The sequence below is a fragment of the Jaculus jaculus genome, chromosome 4 (assembly GCF_020740685.1).
Source record: "Jaculus jaculus isolate mJacJac1 chromosome 4, mJacJac1.mat.Y.cur, whole genome shotgun sequence".
Classification (NCBI taxonomy): Eukaryota; Metazoa; Chordata; class Mammalia; order Rodentia; family Dipodidae; genus Jaculus; species Jaculus jaculus.
In genome coordinates, this window is record NC_059105.1 from 4,951,430 (window position 1) to 4,960,895 (window position 9,466).

At 37.2% G+C, this 9,466-nt stretch overlaps 1 pseudogene; it reads right to left on the reverse strand.

Moving 5' to 3' along the window:
• Positions 1–716: 716 nt before the first annotated feature.
• Positions 717–2,353, reverse strand: LOC101597621 (annotated as a pseudogene).
• Between the last annotated feature and the right edge of the window lie 7,113 nt (positions 2,354–9,466).

The following is a 9,466-nucleotide window of genomic DNA, read 5'->3' on the forward strand; positions in this document are numbered from 1 at the left end:
AAGTGACAAGAAATAAGTTCTCAAAAAAATAATACTGGTCAAAGAGAACGGGAACATTTTTACATTTCACTGACAGTACATTTGACTACTAGAATATGAAACCCAGCAGGAACTCAGGGAAGAAAATTACAAAATCTAAAGCCAATTACTTAATATTTTTTATTACCTAAACAACAGCATGGCATTAAAAGAAAACTGCACCTGTATTTAAATTGCTAATTTCATATGAAGTTCTCTAAAAATGAAATGCAACCACAACAGCTTCAAACTCCAAATGAAAAGTCTGCAAGGCTCAGATTAAAATATGGAATGTTTCAGATGAAAGTAATAAAAAATACAACTGGTTTTGTTCTTTATTGAATAGAATCAAAATTGACATTTCTTTGAAGCCTCAAACTACTAAATTTCATTTTTCTGAATGGTTCTATTATCTTTTTCTTAGTGGTGCAAGTTGTCTTTCATAGATTACAGTCTCTACAAAATAGTTGTGTCTGTTATTCTGATGAAAGGAAAATTCCTCTTCTTTAACTTAACAGTTTGCGGGTTTCTTTTTTTTTTTTTTGCTATAACATTTAACACATGAACAGAAAACATCTATTATTTTTCCACTAAAACAAAAGAGTACAATAGTTTTCTTCTATCAGTACTGTATTTTCAAAAGGTTAACATTAAGAACAAAGAACCATTGTGTTTTAGAAGTAAGCTTCTTGCACATCTTAAGTTTCCTTCTTCTGCCTGCGTTCTTCTGCCAATTTATTCAGAAATTTCTTTAATTTCTGATAATAAGGAAGGCTGCAGCAATGAGTATTCTTTGCAACTTCTTCATTTGTATAAGAGTGAACACAACTTACAGTAAAGCCCTGTTTTAGGTATCATATAGTCTATACCAGCAGGAGCATTGGGCTGGTATGGTCCAACTCTACACTCATCTGGGATTGTACAGTCCTCCCTTCGTCACTTCGGCCACCTGCAGTTTCACTAGCATCTTTGTTCAGATCATCAGCATTCTCAGCAGATTAGCACCTGTTTCTGCATTTTCCTCATTCTTAATTCATTGTCTTGATCAAGTTCCTCCATCTTGTCCACCTTCTTAAGTTTTTTCTTGGCTGCTACTGAAGCACGCGACTCTCTTTTCACAGCTTCATCTGAAGGCTCTTTCTTCCCATCAGAAGCCACATCGCCCAAATTAGCAAGGTCGGTCTCTCTGAACTGCCACTGAACTGCCACTTTCTAGCAGAGCTGCGGCTTCCTCTTCATCAACAAGCAGCTCGTCTTCAGACTCAAGAAGCATATTGGGCTCTTGTTCTGTCTGGTCATCCTTTGCAACTTTCTCACCATCTTCACCTGACCTTTCTTCTTGTTCTTGACCTTCAGCGTGACTTTCAGTGTTCTGAGATCCATCAGTTTTAGATTTCTTGTCACTTGGAGATTCTTTGCCATCTGGAGAGTAAGAACTTTTCTTTTTCATTTTCTTTTCAGCAAGTCAATGCTTCTGTTGGGAATCCTCAGTACCAGTTTTTTGTATTTCTCAGACAAATCAACCTTAACACATCTACCCTGGAACCAAAGTGCTTTCTTCAGACAATGGTCAACCATGGCCATTGCATCTTCTCTGGTCTCCATCTCAACAAAGGCCTGACTTTTCATCCTCATCAATATATAATTCTTTACTTTCCCATAAGGCTCAGCAAGTTTGAGGACAGCACTGTCAGAATAGCCAGAAGGGGGTAAATTGCTGAGGTGTATCACATGTCCAAGCTCTTGCTTCTGATCAAACGTCTGATCAGGATTTCCTTCAGGTTTCTTTATTCTTTTGTACATCTGGGAGAAATGCACCCTCACTGGCCTGCCAAACACTAATGCTGGTGTGTATAATAATAATAATAATAATAATAATAATAATAATAATCCACTGCAGCCTGAGCACCTTCTGTGGTGGCCATTTCAATAAATGCCTTGTTTGTTTTATTTAGAATCAGATGGTTTGAAATAATTCCAAAAGGCTCTACTAACTGTAGTGGTTGGTATCTCAAGTTTTTTCCCCACTGAAAATCCATGATGTGAACAACTCTGCTAGTTTCCACTCTGCCTTTAGTTAAGTGCCTTGGTTCTTGCAGGTTTCCATTTCCAGCACCTAGATTTCCTCTTGGTCCAACTGCTGGTCCCCCAAGATGAAATGAGGGAGGTGGAGGTCCCAGAATTCCTGGTGCTGGATTTGTAGACTGCTGCAACATGAATGGATCACCCATTGTATGTCCTGTATCATTGTCAGGATTCCACTCAGGGTAGATTTCAAGAAGAAGCTGGCATCAACGACTGTGACTCGCTCCATTGATATGTTGCCTCCACTCCTGTCAATGTAACGTCTGGCAGTCTGGGCTGATTTCCCAGTACCCAGGACAGCCCGATGCACCAAGTGGTGCATACTCCTGGAGTTGTAAGCATTCTTCTCTAGAATCTGGTTGAGTATCTGTTCTTTCCATAAGATGTGATGTAATACATTACATGGTGTGACAAAGGTGTCAGAGATCCGATTTTCTGATGGAAACAGGTTTCACATTCAGGCGAGGGCATCTGAAGCCAGTTGCAATGCTATGCTATTTTCTTTCTTCAGGTGGGTAAAGAATACCCTATTTTCAAGCCATCCTGGCCTTTGCCCATGTGCTCCACTTAAGAGCTCCTTCAGATGCTGCCTGCCGGCCAGGTGCTGTAGCCGAAAAGCTAGATATGTGTTCTTTTTTTTTTATTATTATTATTTTTAATTCCTTTTTTTTCTTTTTTTTATTAACATTTTCCATGATTATAAAATATATCCCATGGTAATTCCCTCCCTGCCCACCCCCACACTTTCCCATTTGAAATTCCATTCTCCATCATAATACCTCCCCATTACAATCATTATAATTACATATATACAATATCAACCTATTAAGTATCCTCCTCCCTTCCTTTCTCTACCCTTTATGTCTCCTTTTTAACTTACTGGCCTCTGCTACTAAGTATTTTCATTCTCACGCAGAAGCCCAGTCATCTGTAGCTAGGATCCACATATGAGAGAGAACATGTGGTGCTTGGCTTTCTGGGTCTGGGTTACCTCACTTAGTATAATACTTTCCAGGTCCATCCATTTTTCTGCAAATTTCATAACTTCATTTTTCTTTACCACTGAGTAGAACTCCATTGATATGTGTTCTTAAATCACCATCTTTATTTAGATTTGTGCTAGGACCACAGAAATAGGTAAAGATCAGCAATTAGGGTCCTAAAATTAGTTAATAATCATTTTATTTTTAACTCAGCCATAAAAATTTATAAGCATACTACAGATTCTAATAAACATTAGAGAAACTTTTCTAGGTTTAATTTGGGGTTGATATGAGTCTATGAGATCTGTTATAAAATATTAAAGTATATTAAAAAGCAAATAAAATATCCCCTCATGAAATGCTATCACGAATAAGAACCTCTTGTGAATTTTTAACGAGGTGTCATTGGCAATCTCACATTAATCTTGATTTGTGGTGATTCTTTTTTAATTTTTATTTATTTATTTGCAAGCAGAAGGAGAGGAGAGACAGAGAGAGAAAGACACAGAGAGAGAATGAGCATGCCAGGGCTTGTAGCCACTGCAAATGAACTCCAGACACATGTGCCCCTTGTGCATCTGGCTTATTTGGGTCCTGGAAAATCTAACCTGGGACCTTTGGCTTTGTAAGCAAATGCCTTAACCACTAAGCCCTCTCTCTAGCCCTTGTGTTGACTTTTGCATATATCTCATCACAGAAATATAAGATGACATGTTCTAGGAATTTTTTCTGTTAATATAATTAATGATGAAATTTTGGTGTTTTTAAAATATCTTAACTATATGTTTTCTCCAATATTCTTTTTCCAGTTTTTTTTTTAAATCTAATTATTTGGTATGTGTATCAGTGGCTATTCATCCTGTTAGTATTTTAAAGGAATCTAATCAGCCAAGCTCAGGGGCATGAAAGCCAAGGTCCATTTTCTGACTTGTAAAGAAGCACGTAGACCCCTGTGCCCTCAGGGCCCTTGAAGCTGAAGGCAGATATCAGGGCCTAGTAGCTTTGACTATGACTGGGAAGTCAGCTCTCTAATCGTTCTTCTTCTTACTTATTTTTGAGTTTATGCAAATTACATGCTCTACAGTATACCTCAGACTTCTAGTTTATTACCTTGGGATAGTACATTCTTCTCTATACTCAAAGGTTATTATGAATATTTAATGAAATAGTCTTGATAAGGATCTTAGCAAATTGGCTCTCATGGTAACATTCATTAGGTTAAAATTAATCAATACATATTCAAAGTGTTAATGTGAATTTTAAATGAAATAACAAAGGAAGAGTTTTTTTTATAGTAGCTCTAAACATCTTAGTGACTTATTTTTACATTTTGCTAGTTCCTGGGTTCAATTCACCGAAGACAGGTAGGATATTAATTCAACAGTGAAAAATTGGGACAATTAACCATTCAGACCACCCATAAATCTTATTCAATGTTACATTAAGGGAAAGAACTATGAGTAATGTGGAGAAACTATGCTGTAATGGAATTTTTAATCTGAAGTTCAAAAACAAAACATTCAACTCAGGGGCCTGGGGAGATTGCTCAGTGCTTAAAGATGCTTGCTTGCAAAGACTACCAGTCCAGATTTGACTCTCCAGCACTCACATCATGCTAGATGCACAAAGTGGCACATGCATACCAAACTCACTTGCAGCAGCATGAAGCCTTGTCATGTCCTTTCCTCCCCCCGTGACTCTCTCCTACAAATAAATAAATTATTAAATATTAAAACATATAAGGGGTTAGGAAGACTTCTCTGAGGTTAAAGGCACTTCCTTTGAAAGCCTGAGGACCCAGGTTCAGTTCCCCAGTACCCACATAAAGCCAAATTCTTGAAAAAGCACATATATCTAGAGCTTTTTTGCCACAGCAAGAAGTCTGTGCACACTCATGCCTTTCTCTCTTTCAAATTAATTAATTAATTAATTAAAAAATTCAACTCAGGTTAACAAGTAATGTTGAATAGTTACTATGCTTGGTCTATAGAGCAATATGTCACATGTAAGCATTTTAATTTTTAAGTTTGCTTAATAATGACATTTCACAATAAGTTTTCTACAACTGCAAATGTAAACTAATATCTAATAACAACATCAGTCATTTTGCTACTAGAAATTTTTTTCATGATAAACTTGACTAGATGGATTATGTATGAAAAAGTTAATGAATAACTCAGATATAACATTTATTTATTTGGGTTTTGAGATAGGCTCTCATACTAGCCAGGCTGACCTGGAATGTATTCTATATTCACAGACTGACCTGGAACTCACAGCAATCCTCCTACATCTGCCTCCCAAGTGCTAGGATATAAGACATGAGCCACCATGCCTAGCCAAATCATCTTTAAATTCATTGCACAGAACGAAAACAAATAAATGTAATACTTCACAGAGAAAAATCACATTATTACCTGGGCATAATAAAATTGTAGATCTGCAGATATTACAAAGCATAGCACATATTGGAAAATCATCTGGCTGAATTCCTTGAGTGTAGTGGGTTAATAATAATCAAGCAGATCAGTTGTAGAACCATGGAAATTTTTATGCCAAATACACAAAAAATAAATAGAAAACTGTCAAAAAGCCTAAAACAAATACAAAAGTAATATCAAAATTAATTAATAGCTAAAGTAATGCTTTGTAACAGTAAAATATCATTTTACCTTTCAAATTGATTTGATAATAAAATAATTCCCAGTGAGGTAAGGGTGCTGCTAACAGATACTTAAATTATTAATCCTCAAAAGAATGGCTGTGTTAGTATCAAATAGAGTAGATATTACAGAGAAGAATGGTTCTAGAGATAAATCAACCACTAAAGAGCTCAGCTCACCAAGAAGAGACAAAGCAGCATGTACACCAACATTCTCATGCATAAGTGCACACTCTCCCAGCAGTACGCTGCACTGATATGTTGGCCAAACAACACACACACACACGTGCAAACACGAACACACACATGAGCACACACACACACACACACACACACATATGCACATGCACACACATATGCACACTTTTTAATATGCTTAGAACATTTCTGAAAGGATCCCAAGAAACTGTCAATAATGGCATTACAAGGAGGTGTTTGGAAAGGTTATTTTCAATTACTATGAAAATTTTAGAGCCATACAACTGTGAAGGTTTGAACAAAACAAAAATCACAGCGAGGGGGAGAGAGCAGGGGAATCACCATTGACTTCTCCTTTTATGCTTACCCTTTTCCCAACATACTTCCTTGAGTAAAATAGTCTTTTTATTCATTGAAGTGACATCCTCATTTACTGGTCTGTTGTTTATTATAGGGTCTTTCAAAAGTGGCAAGAACAAAGAACATTAATTGAAAAGCAAAACAGAAAATGTATGAAGGATGCAAGTTTCCCTACATAAAGGTAAGTGACAATGCAGTCAGCTGAGGGCCACAGGACTGCCAAGGACATTTGATCAGATAACCTTTTGAGCAAAGAAAGTGGACTTGGAAGATAACACTATCAGTTCTCAAAAAATAACAGAATTTGAATATAAAGGTAAAGAAAAGTCCTCTGAGGAACTAATGGAATCTTAAAATATCTATTAGTAAAATAAGCCATACAATGTTGTGTCTGGGAGAACAAGAAGCAATGTCCTGTTAAGCTTTCAGTTTTGGAATGAAAATTAATCGAAAAACTGTAAACAATCAACACAGGATTCATTTGGAGAACTAATGCATTAATATATTAATAATATATTAATGTAAATATAACTTTTTCTAAATGTAAGATATAATAAATAGTTTTCAAACAAGTCATATTATGTACCATAAGCCTGCCAAATTAAAAAAAAATAAATTTTACATAAATTAAAAATATGTTTTATGTCTCATATATGTATGTTGTGCAAAATTTGGTTGAGAAATGCACACACACACACACACACACACACACACACACACACACACCTTTTTGAAATAGAGTTTCACTCTAGTCCAAGCTGACCTAGAATGTACTCTCAGGGTGGCCTCGAACTCACAACAATTCTCCTACCTCTGCCTCCCAAGTGCTGCAATTAAAGTATGCCCAGGCTGAGACATATTTACATTAAAAACATTATTTGTTGTGTATCCAATTCAAATGTAACTGGGTGTCAATCGAGTTTTCATGTGCAGAGCGTGGAAGATCCCATATAATAACCTGCTTGGTCCAAATTTAGCTCCATCGGGTTTGTTTCATTTTTCTAGGACAATTGTATTAAGAAAATAAGAATTTTCTAATACTTTTGTAAATTGTCCAAAGTTTAAAGGTGAAAGAGTAACATACTTGATTTCATAAAAGCATGGTTCTTTAAAGCAAAATAACAAAACAACATGATAAACTAGTTAGAAATGCCTGGAGCCTATAGGTAATCAGTCCAACTTTAACAGCAATATGTCTATGAAAGAAAGAAAATAGCTAGGGCAAAGAAAAAAGCAGAACAATCTATTTTCATTTTATTGAATTCTTTTATGGTGTCAGTGAGTGTTTCGGGTTGTCTTCTCTTTAAACGTGTGAAATGTGTTTGTGCTTTCACGCCCTGGAAAAGTGAGAAAGTAGTGAAGAAGGCAGATGAAGGGTGACCCTGATTACAAGTGGGAACCTTTAGCAAGGAGTAAGTAAGTATAGTTCAGTGTGTTTGAGATCATGCGTGAGAATTAACTCTAAATATCTGAGTAAAAGTAACATTAAATAAGGAATAGATACCTGTTGCCATTTTTATGTTGTTGGTTAATACTCAATGCTAATCATTATGAAAAGGTCCATAGCTTCCTCGTGAGCCTGCCGCTGTGCTCATAGCAAAAGGAGGTATTGCATCAGAGTCCTACAGAGTCAAGAGAGAACCAACAGCACATGAGCTCGTGTGGTGGCAGAGGCTGAGAAACACTAAGGCAGGCTATCAAATTTGAAATCCACTGGTGTTAATTTACCACTCATGGCCAAGTTCACTCCCAGGTTCAGAGTATCCGATGGTATTAGGTGAACACCTGAGATGCCACTAAGAACAGATTGTTGGTGCAAGTGTTAAGAGTCCAAAGGCTGAAGAATCTGCATTCGTGGCTCCAAGGGCAGGAAAGAGCCAATCAATTTGATTTCTCTCTGCCTTCTGTTTGTACACTGGGTAGTGACCTACCAGCTCCCAGGGCAGTCTCTTTCAGATTTTGGCCTCAGAGACACACTCAGATCCAATGTATTAAGAGATAATCTGAGACTCCCTTATTCTAGTCAAGTTGATCTCTAATCTTAATCATCCAGCTCAACAGTCAGGCACTGCAGTAGTATTGATAAATGAATCAATGCATGACCACTGTGTCTGAAAGGAAGAGTTCAGGTGGTTGTGGAGTGTAAATACCAGTGCCAGCCCGAAGCTGTTGTGCATTTAATGAGTCATACAATCTCACTTTCACACCATCACTAGTACAGTGTAACATATTTTCACAGAAACAAATTGGTAAGACACACACCATTAAAGATCCTTTATTCTCATGGATCCCAGATGTAATAGAATATTGAACAAAAGTGCCCCAATCACACTTATGTAATATAATGAAATGCTTTCTGACTTGCTGTTGCTGTGGATGGCACAAGAGCTTTAACTCTCCTTGAATCTTTATTTAAGTCATCCTCCGGTTAGTCACAGGACACTCAAAACCAGATTCACCATGTTGCTAATTCTGGCCAAATGGTAGTGTGGAGTTCTAAGAGTTACATCGAAAACTGGGTTCCTTGGGCTGGAGAGATGGCTTAGCGGTTAAGCACTTGCCTGTGAAGCCTAAGGACCCCGGTTCGAGGCTTGGTTCCCCAGGTCCCATGTTAGCCAGATGCACAAAGGGGTGCATGTGTCTGGAGTTTGTTTGCAGTGGCTGGAGGCCCTGGCGCGCCCATTGTCTCTCTCTCCCTCTATCTGTCTTTCTCTCTGTGTCTGTCGCTCTCAAATAAATAAATAGATAGATTAAAAAATAAATAAATAAATAATGGACAAAAAAAATTTAAAAAGAAAAAGAAAAATGGGTTCCTTTTGCTCAGCTTAGCTAAATTTTCCCTGCTAAGGTGGTCCATCATGGTCGATCACTAATACCTGTGCTGACTGATGCCCGTGGCAGCTCTGCATACTGCACTAAAGAGACCTGCAGGATGGAAGTAGAAAAGATTGGGCTTGTTAACGTGAGAACAAACCTGAAAATTATGGTTTTCATGAACTCCTGTTAAGTTTACCACATTCCACAACTGCAGTTTTCATTTACTTTGAAGTCTCTTCTATAAAGCTGATTCCAGTGTTTTGAGATACAGGGCATATTCTCTTGCTTCTATTTTAGCGAGCAACCATTATGTAAGAAATTGACTAGAAGAAGCTGAAAATGC